Genomic DNA, 19,632 nt, shown 5'->3' with positions numbered 1-19,632 from the left:
AACTTACAGTGCTCAGTGAATTATCCTTCCCATGAGTTTTTTGCATTTTAGCAGGAATTACTCTCCTAAATACTGTATCTCCAATCATAAATTACTAGATGTCATCACTGAATCCAGGCAAATTATCTTTTGGAGGAATTAGAGAGGTGGCGCCAAATCACACAGTGAATGTCATTTCCAGCTCAAATGGCCAGCCTGTAAACCTATGGCTTTGCGCATTATGGAAATGACTTTCTCTTCAGAATCAGGAGGTTAATTCAACAGGGAGAATTTGTCAGGTGTTGCAATTTGGACCCATGTGCACTCCTCCATCAGGCTAGCATTTCCTAAATTTTGCCCCCTGGAACCCAAGATGTTCCTCCTCCTCAACACAGACTGCTCATCCAGGAGGTAGTCTGCGCCCTTGGGAGGCCCTGGCCCCAACAATGTATGGTTGGATTGTCCCTGCCACCCTAACTTGCCTCCTTTCACAGTCCATTACTCCCCCATTAATTGTTGTTGTTAATAATCTGCAAAACACATTTTGCTGGCGACGCCGAGTGCCATAAGGAAGAAAAGCAGTGGCTGGCATTATTTAATTGACCTCCCCATTAGCAGGGCTTGTGAGCGTGGTCATAGGACCAGGATCACAAATGTGCTAATGGCTCGTGCCCGAGCCCAGCTCTCATCAAGCAGAGTCAGCTTGTCACAGGGTGTTTTGGAGTTGCTCAGGATGTGAAAAAGCTGACAAAACCAAACGGGGGTTCCTGATGGTGACACATGAACTTGGCATCTAGCCTGCAAAAGAGTGGTTCCTTGTTCCTCTGCACTAGACCACCTTTAGGGAGGATAGACATAAAGCAGGGGTGACAAATGAAAAGTGAAGGCTGAATCACTGCTCTTGGGGCATGGAGCCTGGCACCCAGCTAGATCGCCCTGAAGAGACCGTGTGCTATGGCTTTTCTTCCAGGGGCTGGTGTCCCTGGTCACCGCCACTGCGGAGCTGCTTGTCTCTACAACTGACAACTCCAATTTCATCAGCCCAAAGAGGACCCCAAAGGGGCACTTGATGGGTGTCACTCTGGATGTCACACTGGACAATGCCCAAACACCCACTGAACCCCTGAGCGGAAGGAAGTCTTGAAAAGATCTGACATTGAAAATGCTACCCTGGGGGTAGGATATTAAAGTCTAGGGGCCCCTGGCACCATTACGAATGGGTCTTATGGCCCAAGCTCCTCCTCTCTTTTGCTTCTACTTTTTTCTTTTTTTGCTTCTTCTCCCTTTGTTGTTTCTTTTTGTGTGTGTGTCTCATTTTTCTCCCGTGATGAACTGCACCATCCCCCCAGCACCCACATTCCCTCCATCCTAAGCCCATGTGATACCTCATATGCAGCTATGTTTATGCCGCATGCCTGAAAGAGGATAGAAGCGCTAATAATGCTTCTGACTGTGACTTAGAAACACAAGAGCTCCTCCCTGCCTTCCTGAAAAGAGCCTTCAATACTGACAACTCCCTTTGTGAGAAGAACAAAGACAGCCCATGTGGTGGGCCTGTGGGAGCAAAGAGAACAGTTACAGAAAAGACTGGAGAGAGAAAGTGATGAAACCAGTCTTCACTGCAACCAAAGGAAGGCAGGCTCAAAACCAAAAGAGAGAGAGAGATGCCGTGGAGGCCAAACAGGGGACAGGGTACAGGCTGAGCAGGGACCTGCAGAGAGGGCTTTGGGCAGAGGAAAAGCTACGGGCACCAACTCCAAGTTTGCTTGTGTCCCAGTTGTGCTTCTTACAATGATAAACACCTTCTTCCCTCACAAAACTCGGGAGTTGGGCTACAAGCCACATGATGGGCTTAGACTTTACCATAGACTGATGCCCTACGACAAAGAGGAGGGGAGCAGGATTTAAGGGGACAGTGGCTGGATTTTGAGTTTCAGGGAACTGATACCACAGGGGAAGGTCCTTTGACTAATTATAAATACAGGGAGGCGATGATCAGCCATCAGTGGGCCATCTTACTGTATGTGTGCTTTGCCCATTATGATTGATGATCTTTCTCCTCCTGCTAACTATGCCTTCCATCACCACCCCCATCCACGCACACACTTGTGTCCCCCTGGGTACCTTTTTATCCAGGGATGGCTATCATCTTATATGCCTGCCTTTGAATGTGCTGAATGACCAAGTCTTCAGATGAGCAAGGGGAGGGGATATTGCAGAGGAAGCTCAAGCACCGAGGGCCTGCCATGCCCACACCCTTCCTCAGGAAAACTGACCTTGTGAATGAGCAACTGGTCTCTCTCATCGGGCGATCTGGCTGCCAAAGAGCCCGGCTCAAGTGCTCCGCACACCAAGAATGATAAGGACTAACTGAACAATGAGATCTTCTCTCAGGGAGTTTCTTTGTGAGCCTTACTGGAGACAAAGGAGAAGGAAAAGAGAAAGAGAAAAAATAAGAAGGGTCTTTGAGTAACTAACAGGGAAGATTTAGTGTAGGATTACAACTCCTTCATCAAATCACCAGGCTTCCCTCCTCTAATTGGGACTCCGAGCCCGGGCTATTTCTGGCGCGGGCGCAGCTCCAAGAAGGCAGCGGCATTTTCCACCGGCGGCGGAGCCAGGCGGGTCCTCAGCGCCCAGCACCTTCGCTCCCCGCAGCCCGGAGCGCGCACCGCAGGCCGGCGGCCGAGCTCGCGCATCCCAGCCATCGCTCGTCCACCTGCTCCAGAGAGAAGGGAAGATGAGCGAGTCGAGCTCGAAGTCCACCCAGCCCTTGGCCTCCAAGCAGGACAAGGACGGCCTGAGAAGCGGGGGCGGAGCAGGCCGCGCAAGCAGCCTCCGAAGGAACCCAGCGAAGTGCCAACACCTAAGAGACCTCGGGGCCCACCAAAGGGAAGCAAAAACAAGGGTGCTGCCAAGACCCGGAAAACTACCACAACTCCAGGGAGGAAACCAAGGGGCAGACCCAAAAAACTGGAGAAGGAGGAGGAAGAGAGCATCTCGCAGGAGTCCTCCGAGGAGGAGCAGTGACCGCGCAGCCCGCTCCGTCGCCGCCGAGGAGCAGTTTCCCTCCGGGACTGGACGGCGTCCTCCGCTCCCCCGCCCCCCCCCCCCCAGGCTCACGCACCACCGCCACCCACCTGCGCCCTCACCACCACACTGCACAGCACACCACCCCTGCGGGCCCCAAGGCCCGAGTGGGGAGCAGTTTCCTTTGGTTTCCAGCGAGCCCTCACCCACACGCACACTAGCCAACTGCCCACCTCGCCGCACCCTGCCCCTTCTGCGTCCCCATGCTCCGTGGTGGGGACGTTGCTGACTGGGCTCTTGGTTTGGGGGGGGGAATCCCTTCTTCTCCATTCTTCCCTCTGGCTTCCCACTAAGGGGCCTGGGAGGGCTCCCCTGGCCTTAAAAGGGGCCCATGCCCCGTCTCTCGTTCTGATCTGCCCCACTCCACAGCACTGGCAACAGTAGGCATGGCCACTGGGGGGCGGCGCTCGGCCCCAGGAGGCCCCCCCGAGCGGCCTGTGTCTCACGAGGTGCGGCTCACACCCACTTTCCTTCCCTCCCCCCTTGCCTGGTCCTTGCTCTGGGTCAGACAGCCCCCTTTGGGCACAGGAAGGAAGGCAGGAGGGGTCTGAGCCCCCTACTCTAAATGGACTCCAGCCCACCTCCCCCCCCGCCCCGGAATCTATTGCCGTGAGGGAAATGCAGTCCCCCTTTCTCCAGGTGAGGTCCAGGAGGCCCAGGTTCCCTGCGGCGGCCTCCTAAGGTGGGCTGGAGCCACTGCCCGACCCCATCCGCTTCCACCGTAGGCCTCAGTTTCCCCTTTTCTCACATGGGGCACTAATAACAAGGAGCTAGCCTTGCCCACTCCCACCCTTCTGCTCCTCCCCACCCCCCAAGGTTCTGGTTCCATTTTTTCCTCTGTTCACAAACTACCTCTGGACAGTTGCGTTTTTTTCGTTCAATGTTTCCATTCTTAGAAATCCGTCATTGCTGCTGTGACCAGCGCCAAATGTTCATCCTCATTGCCGCCTTCTGTTCTGCCCACGTTCCCCTCCTCCGAGAGGCTCTTCGGGGAAGGGGCCCGGGGCAGAGCAGGCTGGGTTATCGACCACCCCAGTCCCAGGGAAGGTGGGGCCCTGCCCCTAGGATGATGCAGCGGGGGGGGGGGGGGGGGGGGGCGGCTGTATTGACCACAGAGGGTGTAGGGGCCACCTTTTCCCCCCGGTTCTGCCGGGGAGGAGGGAGCCATTATTTGTCCCAGCCTGCCCCCCCCCCCCAATCTGGTTTCCTATTTGCAGTTACTGGAATAAAAAAAAAATACCTTTTCTGGAAAAAAAAAAAAATTCACCAGGCTTCCACTGGACTCCTAGAGTTGGAGCCTTTGTTAGTGCTGATTCCTCTGCCTGGAGTACCTTTCTCTCATTCGCCTGGCAATGTCCCCTCATGTCCAAAGCATATTTAACCTGAAAAATCAGGAGGGGTGCCAGAAGAAGCACCTAGAGGACACTCCTGGAATAACTGGTTCCTGGAAAAGTCTAGAAGGATAAAGAGAAGGCAATGCCTAACCTGGATACAAGAGCTCCTAAAGAATCATCCCCAGTTCCTGCACAGTGGTAGTGGATAGGTCTCCTGAGCTTGGCACTTCATCCCAACTACGCCAGAGGAGGCTCTGCTTTGACCTACCCTCTCCCAAGGTCAGGGTGCAGTCACTGATTGGCATCCTAGTTGCAGAAACAGCTGAACCCCAATCTAAACAAGCTCCAATCTTGCTTCTCATTTTTTTAAACAATGCAGACAAACCAGTTTCAGATAAGAAAGAAGTAACAATAAAGGAGGGGGGATCTAACTTAGACGAAACAGTTGGTTTAACAATTTTTCCTGGATTTAATCTTGGGAGACAGAGTGCTAAGATGGAAATACTTGGGTTTTATTGTCAGACAAACCCAGCCCTTCTGTGAAGCCTTGGACAAACACTGTGACCTATCTGAGCCCAGTTTCCTTAAGTGAAATGCATATATGAATACCTGTACCACAGAAGTTTGAGGAATAAATGTGATAATATGTGTAGAAAACCTTGAGCATATTTGGTTGTAAATAAATGTTAGCTTTATGTGCTAATATATTGAGCTGTTAAAATATATCCCTGCCACCCTCTAGTTCCCCCTTTCCTGTTCCTCTTTCTAGTAGGTAATTGTCCTTGAATTTCTTCATTCAAAGGAGATTTATCGAGAGCCCAGTACGTGACAGACACCATTCTAGGTGCCGGGAATATTGTAGTATATAAAATATACAAAGCATTATTTCCTCGGAGCCACAGACACTGAAAAGCAAAACGTGACCAACCTTCAAAAGAAAAGCAAAACAAAACAAAAAAAACCCAGAAAGTGTAATGGATTTGCTTTCAAAAGCCCAAGTCCCCAATAAGAGAAAGGATTTGAGTCTAGATACAATGCTCTGGCAGAAACAATGGGGGAAGGCTGGTTTCCAGGCTGAAAAGAGACTGTTTGGGCAAGAAATTGGGGAGACAAAGACAGATGGGGGCGCAGTGCAGGCTTCTTTGTTCCGGGGAGACTGCGGAACTCCAGACAGACATGGCTACAGGGTCCACAGGGGACATTTTGCCAACTGGCCACCTGCATGGACGTTTTGTTTGGGCTTCAGTATTGTCCCACGCTTCATTTGAAAAAAGAATTAGGGTCTGAAACACTTAAGAGGTAATTGGATCCACCTCTTATTTTATAGATGAGGAATTTGAGGCTGAGAACAGTGCTGTAACTTAGCCAATTCACATAGTGAGAGAGTGGGTCATGGTGTGCATAACCTAGATGTAGATGGTACTGACCATGGGAGGCCAGGCTCAGAAAGATGCATAAAAACCACTTGGGGGTGGGGTGGTGGGGTGGGGGTAAGGTTATAAAATGTGGATTCCCAGGCCCCAATCTAAGGGCTTTTGATTCAGTCGGTCTGTAATAGAGCCAGAGGAAACTGCATTTAATAGGCACCCCGGAGTGATTCTGATGCAGATGGTCTGAGGACTAATTGCCACCCTAGGCCTCTCTAGTGCTAATTTGTATGGAAACCCACAACCTCTGAGATGTAATAAGGTGGCATCAGTTGCATAAAATCCCTGGCTAGTGCAGCTCCCTTCCATAGGTGCGAGCCGAACCTCTTCAGCTGAGTTATGGCGTGTATTTGCATAAATTACCATGAGAGACTTGTTAATATTTCCTAGATATCTTTTTTCATTGCTCCATTAGACAGGCTTTGTGCTTTTGTTTGGGGCTGAATGTCAGCCAATTGGAATCCACAACTGTGATGGCATAGAACTTGAGGTGGTAATTTATTCTCCTCATGGAGCCCTTGTGTCACCTATCTGTTCTAAGAAATGCTATCTGAAATCAGTTGAATTTTATCATGCAAATTATAGGAAGTGTTATCATTATAAGCAGCAGGAGGTTCCTGATTTGCTATCATTTACGAGGTAAATGAGTTCAACCCGTTAGGGATAGGGGATGAGTTTGGGAAGTAGATGGGAAGGGGCAATGAGGGAAGAGATTCTACCATGGGTTGAGGCCCCCGGGGTTTTGTGCCTTCAGTAAAATGAGGCTTCCAAAAGATGCTTGGATTTGCTTGATAGAAAAGACTCAAAAAGTTGCTTTTTGGAGAGGAGGCATGCGAGAGAAGGGAAAGGGCATGAGGTAGTTACACCCGGTGCTTTCAGCAAAGTAGAAATGCACCGTTAGAGAAGGTTGGCTTCAGTAGAGTCAGGAGAAGTCAGGACCTTGAGATAATCAAGTCCAACTGCCTCATTTTGCAGGGAAGGAGGCTGAAGCCTGGAGTGGAGAAATCACACGTTCAAAGTCAAGTAAGTAATTTGAGCATAAAAACCACACCTCCGGATGCCCAAGCCTGCGGTGTTCTGTGCCCTCTGGCTTTCAGTCTCTCTTGGACTCTCCACGCCAGCACCATAGTATTAGAGCTCTTGTGTTCACCCTGCTTCCTAGGTGCCTAATCACAACCACATTCCTCTAATCCATTTCTATTTCTTTTCTTGAATCAAACCTTACCTCCATTCTCTTCCATCTCTACTAAAATAATGAACGGAAGCTGGAAAATCCTTCCTTCCAAAGTGGTGTGGTCCACCCACCTCATTCTCAGCTTGTTTCTCCTCTGGGATCTTCTCTGTCCACCACTTTCCATCTGTCCATCACCATCTTTTCTGTACTCCTGGAGTCCAAGATAGCACATTTAGATAGTTCACCACCATGCAGTGTAATCTGGGTTGGGAAGAATTGCATTGAGCATTCCTGCTTGGCTGTGTTCTCCTCCCAAGGTAATTGCAAATAAAAGGAAGTGTAAAGGAAACCATGATATTTTAACCTTTGATATTGAAATTTCAGCCACAATTACAGCAAGCACATTTGAAACATCTCTAGGAAGAGCTGCTTCTTAATGACTTCCCTCAGGCTGCTTTGGCAAGGAATGCAGAATGTATTTTCTATTCAGCCAATTCTGTGTGTCTTCCTAAAGGTGAGTGAACAACAGCAAGGGACAGTGGGGGGTGGGGGAGGAGGAAACACGGTGAAAGACAGAGACTGTAAAGAACAAGATGGATAAAAAATGAGTTGTAAGATCCTCAAGCAAGTGCACAGAGGAAAGCAGAAATTAAACCACGGAGTTTGGAGTAGAAGCATTGAAAGCAGCTGGTGGGGAACTAACTGACCAGAATGATCAGTGATCTGGGAGTTAGAACATCTAGATTCTCATCCCTGTTCAACCACAATTATCCATTTAAACTTGGATAATCCATTACAGCTCTCTGGCCTCTGTGTCCCATTCTATAAACTGAAATGTAGAAGTGAATGATCTCTATCATTGTATAATTCTAAATGACCTTATGTCTATGGGAGTCATTGGCAACAGGCCTGTACTAACACTAGGATTTCTGGAAGAGACACAGCCCCTGTGGTGGCTAAAGATTTCAGGAAACAGGCCAAAAAAAAGAGAGGATCATTAATAACCAAGAGCAAGCAGGGCAATGCTGGGTAGTCAGATGACAGGGACAAGAAGAGAACAGGGGAGGGAAGGGTGTGCTGGTTTCATATCTCAGCCTCTCTCAGAAGCAATCCATATCCTTGCTCAAGAAAAGTGAGAAGGTCACCGTTCGCCTGAATAGCAAGGTGATAGAGCACATGGGGCCAGGCTTCACTCAAGACCTGAATTACAGTGATCAGGATCCATCTGAACCAGACCAATTACTTCAGTCCCCCACGTCTGCCATTCCCTATTTTTAGGTTTGATAACAGTGATCAGAATTTTCCTTTAGATGGCACCATGTCTTTTCCCCCTGAAGAATTTTGAGCCCAGTTGGCAAATGGGAAAGGAATACTTATTTCGGGAGTGCCCTAGGGCTGCAAGGCCATGGGGGGCGGGGGGAGGGTTAGGGAGGTGGCAGGATTAGAAAGGGGTTGCTAATGACAGGGATTAAGATCTTCTCTCATCCCAAGCCTGGAAGCCACTTTTAATTCTAAGTTCCTGGGTTGATTAAAAAATATATATATATTAATGGGATCCACAAAGGATCTGGGGGATCTTTCCTCCCAGTCTAGCTCCATTTGTGACTGTATCATAACAGAGGAATGGGAGAATCTCTTTTTTTAATTATAAGCAGAGAAAATCAAGTCAAGACCTGTATTTTTCCTTGAAGCCTTAATATTCATTATGCAGTAAGCCTTAGGACTGAAAGTCAAGAGTTTCTGAGAATAACTTGTTTTGTTGAGTGGTACAAAACTATGTACTAATCCCATGATTAATTTTCAGTGGGCTGACTCTTCTCTGTCAGTGACCAAACCCTAGTGTGTTTTGACAGTTCCAAAGCTGCAATCATTTGGTTACCTTCCTACTTCCTTGTTCCTCATACATTCTGTCAAACATTTGGCTCAGGAAGTTTAATCTCTGGACTAAGATGAGAATGTGTTGTATGTCTACAAGGATCCAGCTGGGTTGTGAGGTTGTAATACATTTAATTACTGGGAAAACACCACTCAAAATAAAGGAAGTGATATAGACGAGGTCCTTTGCCTCCGACCAACACCTTCTTGACCAGACAGACTAAAGTCAGGAGGCCAGGGAAGCTAGCCTGCAAGTGAACCTTGGTGCTTTGTTTCTCTGATGCTCTTCATGCACGGGAAGCATCAGTGCCTAGTAGCTATCCCCTGGCTGCCGTGTTTGACAGTATCTCAGACACACATCCTGAACGTGGGCCGTCCCTGGAAAAGCTTCAGCACTTAATCCTGTCACTGTAAAGCATCCATGCACAGCCAGGCTACAGGCGGACCCGATGTTCTCAGGGAATGGCTGTCAGTCATCAATAATCCTACAGCCAGCAAGATTACACACTGAACCAGCGTGCAGATGGGCTTGAGCGGAAGTGGGAGAGGACTGGGACTATAAAGCACACCACCCGCACAGCCAGCGTGAGATTCTCTTGTGCTTTGAGGAGTTTCAGGTGGAAAAGATTTCCAAGATGGCGTCCTTCCAGGCAGTTCGCTACTGTCATCCTTGGAAGGGGTCACCTCCATGGTGTCTGAGATATAACCTGCTATGGTTGATCACATCATCACTTTGAGGAAAATATCTAGAGGCTCCTTAAAATAGTCAGTGATTCATCCACCCATGTAACCTTTAGTGAGCTACTGTTATAGGCATAGCATGGACAATATAAAGTTGAGTTGGGAATAATGTGTCTCATGAAAGATCAAACTTCATATCTTTGGCCATCAAAATAAAGACACTATTGTTCAGGATGTGGGTAACTGTCCTGAAGCCATCACTCTGTTCTCTCTTGATATTCTCTGGCCCATCCCTCCCTACAAACTCCTTTGCTTTGAATAATTGGAGGCCTATATTAAACTATTTCGTGAAATATGCTATTTCCCTGATATGCTGGCACACAAAATATCTTAACCCAACACATCCATGGGGATATGTCATAATGTTATTAGCACCATTCATAGATAATGTATCAGAAAGTAAATAAATTTAAGTGACAATAGCTAATCCCCAGCTACAGCTCTGGGTCTTCTGCATCCTAGTCCAGCACCGGAGTCCTCTTCCCACACCTCCATGTGACCGTAGGTCTTGCTCGTTGCCTGTTTGTCTCTAGCAGGATCAGTGAGTCAAGCGCTTAGCTGGTCAAGGGCGCCTAAGGAACAGCCTGGGCTGGTGGCTGTGTCCTCTATCACAGGACTAAATACACCCTAAAAAAGGAATTCATGGCTCTTGAGAAAGTTTCTAACATCCACAGAAAATGTGAATCAAAGATGTTGGCAGTTTCTTCACAGGGAATTGTTTTCAGCAAACTAGGTATCTTGAACTTATCAGGTAACAACAGGAAGGGACACAGAAGTGACTCTGAACAACCCCTTGTGAAACATGTATCCTGAAAGCTGTCCAGGAGCTAAAACTTCTCAAGGTTATCATGTCTGTTTTTCTTGTCTCTGTCATCTTCGATTTGAGATAGAGGGCATTTATGATGGCTTAACCTTTTGGTCTCCTAAGATTTGTGTTTGACATTTGACAGAAGGGTGGTTAAAAAATAAGAAAGAAAGAAAAAAATGGGTGCATATATTTCCAGAGCTGTGAACTTTTCACCAGGGTTTAGTCCCTGGCGTGGTGGTGAAGTAGGTGAGGTTTACGCTGGGACTCTCCACCTGCATTTTACTGCTTCCACCCTTGGAGTCTTTTGTGTTTATTTCCTGACTCCTTTTCTCAGCCAGGAGCAATGATCTCACATCCCACTACCCTTCCCCCTGACACACACATTCCTAGGCCTATATTATAAGGAGGAGATTGTGTAATACAGGAGTCAAGAGTATTTCTATTTTAAAGAGGTTATCCAAGAATGAATCTACAAAGCTGAGCACCACCTGGATGGGAAGATAAATCTTGATGCCAAGGGAGTGCTGGGGAATTTTTCCATGCCTCCTCCTCTCCCTCCTGCCCCATCCTTGTCTACTGCAGGCATGGGGATATGGCTGGTCTTGCCCTTCAATCTCAAGATTGATGTGACAATACCTACAGATACATTTTCACTTACACAGGGATACCAGAACCAAGAGTATGTTGGGACCACTGTGGTTTTTCATGATTGCCTGTGAGTTGTCCCATGGTTTGAGGCAAAGGCTCACCTCACACAGGACCTCAAAGGAAAGACTCTTTACTCATATTGTTGAGTTGTGTTTTAGATGCCAACTTATCTAAGAAACCTGGGATGGCTGGAGGAGAGGCAAGGAAAGTTTGAAGGGAGTGGGGAATAATATTCCCAAGGAAAGATGAAAATATTTATCCTAACCAAGGGATTTCTAAAGGGCCTAATGATGGGCTTTAAATATATGAAGGTGTACTATGCACAGAGCAGTGACCATCTGCTCCCCACTCCTCCCTCATCTGCAATCGTACAGCACAGATTGTCTATAACACTCTTTCACCCATTCATCATATCCTGCCTCATGACTTGCCTTCTGTGGTTATCTGGAAAAGCCATTTAACTTTATCACAAGCTTCTCTCTCTTCTTTCCAATTAAGGCCCTCACTCCAGAGAGTAGGAACGAGTTGCTACTTATCTTTCTACCTCTTTCAGTTCTGAGCACCAGACTTCACGCATACTAGACACTCAAAAATCACAATAAATATGATTTTCGATTTGGTGATTGATACTGAGGGGAAGAAAGATAAACTCTACTATCAGGGATCTAGGTTAGAGATCCTAGAGATCCTAGAGATCTTGACTGAAATGAATTCGGGAGGCAGTATGTTGAGAAAGTAGTACTCTGAGGAGTAGAGTACATTGGTACTCTACAAGCTTGAGTATAAATGCAAAACAACCATTTTCCAGCTATATCATCTTAGTCAAATACTTAAATTCTAAGCCTCAGTTTCCCTACCCATAAAATGGAGAACTGCTCAACAATTATGTGAGGTTAATGTGCAGCCCAAAGGAGCTACATAATCACATGGACTTTTGAGTCAAAAATTGTATTTGAACCATGGTTCTGTTCCTGAGGAATGGTGGGACCTCCAGCATGTTACTCTCCGAACTTAGCCTCAGTTTCTTGATAAGAACACCTCCTCTACAGGATTGTTGTACATGTTAAATGAGTTGACTTCTGTAAAATGCTTAGCACAGTCCAGGACACAGTAGGTGTTCAATAAATATGAAATATTATTAGGTTCTTTTCATAGGAATTCCTCTCCTCTCTGGGACAAAGCCTTAAAAAGAAGAAGATAATCTCATCCTTTTTCTTCATCTCTCTGCATATCTCTCTCACCAAGAGCAAGAGGGTGGATGATACTGCCTCTTTCAGACTGAGGTAAAGTAAACTCTCAGCTGCTATAAAAGTGCCTTGAAGTAGATCATCAAAGAGACATTGGAGAATTCTGTTGCACAGCCAGAAGTAGCTAAGAGTAAAATCTAGGTCTGGCTAGTCTGGTATAGACTGTTACAGAAATTACAAACTGGTTATAGAGCATCTGTTATATCCACTGGAATAGTCCCCATTTTGGATGGTTGTTTTTTTTTATGTAAAACATCCTGCTTGCATCTGAGACTATGGAATTAATGGCTTTGGTTTGGGTTTCTTTTTCTTTGGCCCAGCATAATATCTTGGAAAAAAATAGGCACTTGATTATTATTTCATAAAAGTGTGAAGGATTTTATGGCCTGTGGGACAGAGTTGATCCTCCCTTAGAACAGAGGCACATGACCAGATATGAGAGATAAGGCAGGTCCACAGACAGACTTATAGACAGAAAAACCAAAACTAATACAGAGAAAAAGAAATGGTATCAGAGGAAAAGCTAAAGGTCAGAATAGAGAGAGAGAAAGAGAGACACATAGAGGGAAAGTAGTTACTGCTTATCTTGGAAGGTATGGAATCCCCTTCTAAATGGAAGGGCCGAGACACCTGCCTGGTTCAGTCAGAGGAGCTGAGCGCACGATTCTTGGTCTTGAGGTGGTACATTCAAGCCCCACACTGGGTGTAGAGATTACTAAAAAAAAAAAAAAAAATAGATAAATTTTCAGTGGAAGGGCCCTCTCCCTGGAAATCTCATTTGTCTTCTCATTTCATTGCTGAAATGTTTTTAAGCAATACCTTTCCTTTGAGTTAGTCCCAATATCTCACCTGCACATACCCTTCTGAGACAGGAAATAGGAACTTTGTGGCTACTTTCGAGTCTTTGCTTGAAGCCCATTAGAGTAATAATTGCACTGTGATCTTCTCAAGAGATGCAGTGTGCTGATGCCTCCAAGGTCACAGTCCTCATCATAAACAAACCTCTTTATGACAATTGCTGAAATGCAATCTCTCTTTCAAAGGTCCATCGCTTCATTAATGAACCTGTAATCCCATGCACACCTGTTTGCCTGATTTATAGATGTTTCTGTCTCTTCAACAGACCCATATATTTTCATGCCAGCCTCAGGAATCTTCTCGCTTGTCTTATAGGATAAAGGTTGAGCATGGCCCACCACTGTTCTCCGATCCCACACCCTGAGACCCACACACCATGTCTGGGGCACTGGCTATAATGCTCAGTTCTTTCAAACATGTCTGAAACATAAAACCTTTCATGGCAGCCCCCGAGCCTCCCCAAAGCAGAGTAGTACTCTCTGAATAAGGTCGCACTGAATCAAGACTGTATCAGCCCCATAAACTGCTTTATTCGGGGGCCAGAAGAGATAAGGTGTGCTTGAAGATCTCAGAAGCCAGATACTGCAGCTGTCATATCTAGATCATGTGCATTGTCATTTGGGAGAGGACTGACCAGAAAGAGCCCCTCAATTCACATCAAACGGTGACATAAGCAATAACTAAACACTTACTGTGCTTTCTTCTTTGGGGATTTGTTGCTGCAGTTAATATTAATTACTGTGAACGATATACCTATCCATCCTTCAGGGTTAAGGTAAGTATTACTTCTCTTAAGAGAGCTTTCTCTAAATTTGTACCCATCTAGACCTTCATTCCTCCATACATCTAATACTAGATCTGAGTCATTTTGCTTCATATCTGACTGTTTGAAGGATGACATTTTAGCTTCATAATTAATTTTTAAGCTCATGGGAAAGTTTTTCTTAAAGTCTATTACATCTTTTACATTACCTACACATGGTCGTTTAGGTCGACAATAAAGAGAAGGAAGGAAGGAAAGAAGGAAGGAAGGAAGGAAGGAAGGAAGGAAGGAAGGAAGGAAGGAAGGAAGGATTATCTGACACTAGGCACTAATACACTCACCATTGTCAGCTGCTCAGGCCAAGGTCAACAGTTGCTACTGGCTCAGCAAAATGCATGGAAAATAGAAAGCAGAGGTGAAAATGCTTGACGGCAGGCAATAGAGTGAGAAATACAGGAGAAATAAATATTGTAATTTGTAGGAAATTTTGGTAATCTCTGTTTAGGGAAAATAGATTCAGTGGATATTTATTGAATGTATACTTCATGCCAAGTGTTGCAAAGGGGTATTTTACATAGAGGACTCCTTGCAATGGCACCATAAATTAGGTGTTGCTATATGATTGTATGGGTGAGGAAATAGTGTTGGAATGTCCCAGGGACTTGCCTAAGGTCACACAGCTAATAAACAGAAAAACCTGTTTGGGAGACAAACCAGGGTCTCATTTAATCATTTATTCAACAAATATCAGTTGAACACCTCCTACATGCCAAGCACTTTTCTAGGCACAGAGAACCAAAGAGATAAAATCCTTGCTTTTATGAAGCTTGAATTCTAGGAGAAAGAGATATAAAAAATAAATGACTGTGTTTTAAAAACATCAGTCCGTGTGTAGATAAGTGCTATGGTAAAAAGGGAGTGGGGGGGTCATGGGGGAGTGGTGGCTACAATTTTAAATAAGGTAGTCAGTGAAGACCTGAGGAATGAAATTTGAGTAATTTCAGTAGAAGAGGGAGTGCACTCTGTAGATGTCAGCAAGGACAAAAATACTGGGGTGGGAGTGTGTCTGGCCCAACTGAAGAATAAAGAGAAGGTCACTGGGATTGGAGTAAAGTGGGAAAGGGGGAGGAGAGGAGGAGATGTTGAGGTTGTGGAGATATTGTGGGGTTTGACTAGGCCAGGCCCTATAGCCTTTTACTGAGTGGGTCCTGAAGTTATTAGTGGGTCTTAAACAAAGAATAGCCAATGTTATTCAATTCTTGGAAGAATCACTTCAGCTCTGGAGTTGAGATTAAATTTTACAGAGGATGGCCAGGAGCAGAAGACCAGTTAGGAGCCTATCACAGTAATCCAGGCAAGAAATAACAGCAGCTTGGACCAGCCTGGTTGTCGACTTCTGTGTGTAGTTTGAGTGTGGGAGCTTATAAGATTTGCTGATGGATTTGCGATAATATGTGAGAAAAGCATAGGCATACAGATAGCTCCAAGGTTTTTTTGATGAGCAATTGGGAGGATGGAGTTTCTATTTATTGAAATGGAAAGATGAGATGAAGGAGCAGGTTTGGATGAGAAGATCAAGTGTTTGGGTTTAGGCATCAGAGATTTGATATGCCTTTTGGATTTTTGCATGGAGCTGTTGAGCAGGAGTTGGGTTTATTATTCCAGAGGTCAGGGAGAGGTTTAGACTACAGATATAAATTTGGGCTTCCCAGCAGATATATGGTACTTAAAGCCAGGAGCCCAATTAAAGACATGAGAATAGATAAAGAGTAGATGTTGGAATGGGATATAAACAGAATAGTGACAGTGATGAATTCAGCCCAGGCATTTCCAACTGTAGAGCTTGCAAAGATGAGGAGGAAGATTGAGAAGAAGACATCAGTGAGGTAAAACGATAACCAAAAAGTAATACTGTTGAGTGGGGAGCATATATCAAGGGAGAGAAAGTGATAAGCTTGACTCGAATGCAGCTAAGAGTCAAATAAGGTGAGGGTTGCGAATCAGCCATTGGATTTAGTAACATGGATGCCATTGCTGGCATTTACAAGAGGAGATTGATGCAGTGGTGGTGATGGAACGTTGATTGACATTGATTTAGGAGATAAGGAGAATAATTGCAGACAGTAAATATAAGTGACAATCTTGAGGTGTTTTACTATAAAGGGGAGAAAAAAAGGAGGCAAAAGTGAGAGGGGCTTGAGGTCTCAAGAACGTATTTTTAGGACAGGAGAAATACCATGTTTGTGCCTTGATGAAAATAGTCTAGGGAAAAATGGATGATGTAGGGGAAAGAACAAAGAATTATGTCCTCAAGTAAGCAAGAAGGGATAGGATCCTTGATATAGGGCCCTGAGCTGCTTATTCAAACAAAAAGTAACAGGGGGGCACAGATGAAGAAGGAGGATGGCTGCATTGTGGAAGCTTGGAAAGTTCTCTTCTGAGTGATTCAGTTTCTCAAAGTAGGAAGCAACATAATCGGTTGAGTGTGAGGTTGGGGTGGATTTTGGAGGTTGAAGGAAAGAGAAGATGATATGCCTAGAATACGCTGAGGCTATGCACACAGATTAGACAGAGATTTGGACTTCACTAAAGAATGGGATTTTGCCAAACTAGTACAATTTGAAGAGAGAGGGAGAGACAAAAAGTTGAGGAAATATACAAGGGTGTGATTATGATGATGGCTCAGGATGGAAATGATGACTTGAAGGGGATGTGTGACAGAGAAAAAATAGTTGTATCAATGTATTACAACTTCCAGTGGGATAAAATAATTGTTGTGTTGGGGTACCAGAGGGAGTGAGAAAGCCAGGAAGGAGCTAGACAGTGGGGTATTTTGAGGCAATGTAGAAACTGCTGGCAACAGATGCTGTGGTAGGGGGGACACAACATCATCAAAGAAGAGAAAGCCAGGGACTGAGAGGTAGTAGGGCAGATGCTGTGGGTGCCCTCCTCTACCTCCTTGGTCCACCGTGGAGTTCACCCTAGGCAGTTCGCAAGTAGTTTTCCGCCTCTCTGCCTGGGGGTGTTCTCTGACCACAGGCATTTCCTTGGCCTACGTAGGTGGGGAGCTAATGTCCCCAAAGTGACTTCCAGTCAATGAGGGAAGGGAATTAGTGGAAAAATCCCCCAACCTCACTACCCCTCTGACATACGGTTCTGAAGTATGTTCTACAATTTCTCAGAAGGTCCTTAGTTGTACTGAGCCCCAGTTCCCACACAAGAAACCCATTCAGTAATTCACCTGTGATTGGCATTTATTTTTTTTTGTCTCACTTACTGGGCTTCCTAGAATCACAACCTAAATAAATCACCTATCCCCAAATCCCTGTCTTAGGAGTTGTTTCAGGGAAACCCATTTTAAGATAGTTGGGATTTTGGCCCCAGCTGCTTTCAGGATTTTCTCTTTGTCTCTGAGACTTATAAGTTTTACTATTAGATGTCAGGGTGTTGACCTATTTTTATTGATTTTGAGGGGGGTTCTCTGTGCCTCCTGGATTTTGATGCCTGTTTCCTTCCCCAATATTTATAGCAGCAATGTCCACAACAGCCAAACTATGGAAAGAGCCAAGATGTCCATCAACAGATGACATGGATGGATAAAGAAGATGTGGTATATATAAATACAATGGAATATTATGCAGCCATCAAAAAATGAAATCTTGCCATTTGCAACGACATGGACGGGACTAGAGGGTATTATGCTGAGCGAAATAAGTCAATCAGAGAAAGACATGTATCATATGATCTCACTGATATGAGGAATTCTTAATCTCAGGAAACAAACTGAGGGTTGCTGGAGTGGTGGGGGGTGGGAGGCATGGGGTGACTGGGTGATAGACATTGGGGAGGGTATGTTCTGTGATGAGCGCTGTGAATTGTGTAAGACTGTTGAATCACAGACCTGTACCTCTGAAACAAATAATACATTATATGTTAAAAAAAAAAAAAAAAAGAAGAAGGAAGGGAAAAAGGAAGGGGGGGAAATCGGAGGGGGAGAAGAACCATGAGAGACGATGGACTCTGAAAAACAAACTGAGGGTTCTAGAGGGGAGAGGGGTGGGGGGATGGGTTAGCCTGGGGATGGGTATTAAAGAGGACATGTATTGAATGGAGAGCTGGGTGTTATATGCAAACAATGAATCATGGAACGCTACATCAAAAACGAATGATGTAATGTATGGTGATTAACATAACATAATAAAATAAAATTAAAAAAAAAAGATAGTTGGGATTTTGGAAGGATAAGCTGTGCAGACATTGACATCACCAAAGCGTAATCAGAAAACCTTCAATTATATACGATAATGGTGTTATTCACGGCTCTATTTTTAAAAGCAAAAATCTGGTTTGTGTGTGTATCTATATGGAGACAAACGTTGGAGATTGGCTAAATACAGCATAGAATAGTTTTACAGTGAGACACCATGCAGCTTTAAAAAATAATTATAGCTATAAATACAGTATAGTCTTGAAAAGATATTCATGCTAAGTTACATGAAGAATGAAAAACAGATAACAAAGCAGTGCATGTGGGCGCATGTGTATGCATACATGTATGCAAAATATAAATATACACACTTTCTCTCTCTACACACATACACACATACACACACACACACTTCCTAATTTTTCTTTAACAAATATACCTTATTTATGTCATATAAGTTTAAAAAACAATAAAAGGTCCTCTTACCCCTAATCCAGGGAACTGTGTCACAGTAGAACTCAGAAATCTCACATAAAACATTCTGTTGACCAACTGTCCCAGTTTGCCCTTGACTGAGGGCTTTCCTGGGATGCCATGAGACCGAATCTCAGTACTAAAACCAGGCAAACTGAGATGGTTGGTCACCCTAGGAAATATTTATACTCTTTCTTCCCTTCTTCCCCATAAATGGACAAATGACAAAATAGAATCTCTTGGAGTCCTAGAAAGAAAGGCATGATGGGAGTGGAAGACATCATTATTATTCAGGAAACATATATTTTTTGCAGCAAAGACCCAGGGATAAAATCAACACATTTGGTTGATAATCTCCTTCACATGTGCATGCTAGTTTGGCTTTCATTTTCATCTGCAGGGAGTCTTTAACAGCTGTTACTGTCAGGCCTTTGCACTCTGTTTCCAAACCTATAAGAACCACACAAGGGCAGGAATATTCAGAGAATGAAGTTGGAGGGGCTTAAGGAAAACTAGCTCACTCACATTGTCATCTGGAAATTCACACTCCCCCTTTCCCTCTGTCTCAGTTCCTTGCTCTCCTGCTTTCTCTCCCTGTGTACCACGCGGAGATCCTGGGATGAACACCAACGTGCCTGTTTAGTATGCATACTGTGTGGATGGTCCAGATAGGAGGCTCTCACTTCATTGTTCATTAGAGCTCTCTGTTAAATAATGTTTAATGTTATCTAAGGAGTTTAATGGCACGGTTACTGGAAATATTACAAAGGCAAGAGGAAAAAGAAGTCATCCCTCTTACATTTTCCAGACCTGTCACGAGCTCACTCATCCCAAAACCTGACACCTTTAGCTACAGAAGCCTTGTTCATTTTTGTTTAATTTATTGAAATTATACACGATCTATTTCTGTCCTAAAAGAATTGAGTTGCCCATATCTCCATTTAAAGAAAACGTGTAGCCCCCATTTCAAATGCACTTATATGGTGATATAACTTTGGCTGGGGAAG

At 44.9% G+C, this 19,632-nt stretch overlaps 1 long non-coding RNA gene and 1 pseudogene across 2 annotated transcripts in view; one reads left to right on the top strand and one right to left on the bottom strand.

Annotated features, from left to right (window-relative positions):
• LOC144382603 (uncharacterized) overlaps positions 1-19,632 on the bottom strand; it is a 167,796-nt gene that overhangs the window by 15,090 nt on the left and 133,074 nt on the right. For both annotated transcript variants that reach the window (XR_013449890.1, XR_013449889.1), the window contains exons 3-4: positions 12,902-13,038; positions 7,136-7,215 (exon numbers count right to left, since the gene is read on the bottom strand). This is a non-coding gene — a long non-coding RNA (uncharacterized LOC144382603). The remainder of the gene's footprint in view (positions 1-7,135; positions 7,216-12,901; positions 13,039-19,632) is intronic.
• On the top strand, positions 2,525-3,051 carry LOC144382500 (high mobility group protein HMG-I/HMG-Y-like; annotated as a pseudogene).

The sequence above is a fragment of the Halichoerus grypus genome, chromosome 7, assembly GCF_964656455.1.
Source record: "Halichoerus grypus chromosome 7, mHalGry1.hap1.1, whole genome shotgun sequence".
Classification (NCBI taxonomy): Eukaryota; Metazoa; Chordata; class Mammalia; order Carnivora; family Phocidae; genus Halichoerus; species Halichoerus grypus.
Note: the sequence above shows the minus strand (reverse complement) of the source record. Positions and strands in the feature narration are given on the sequence as shown.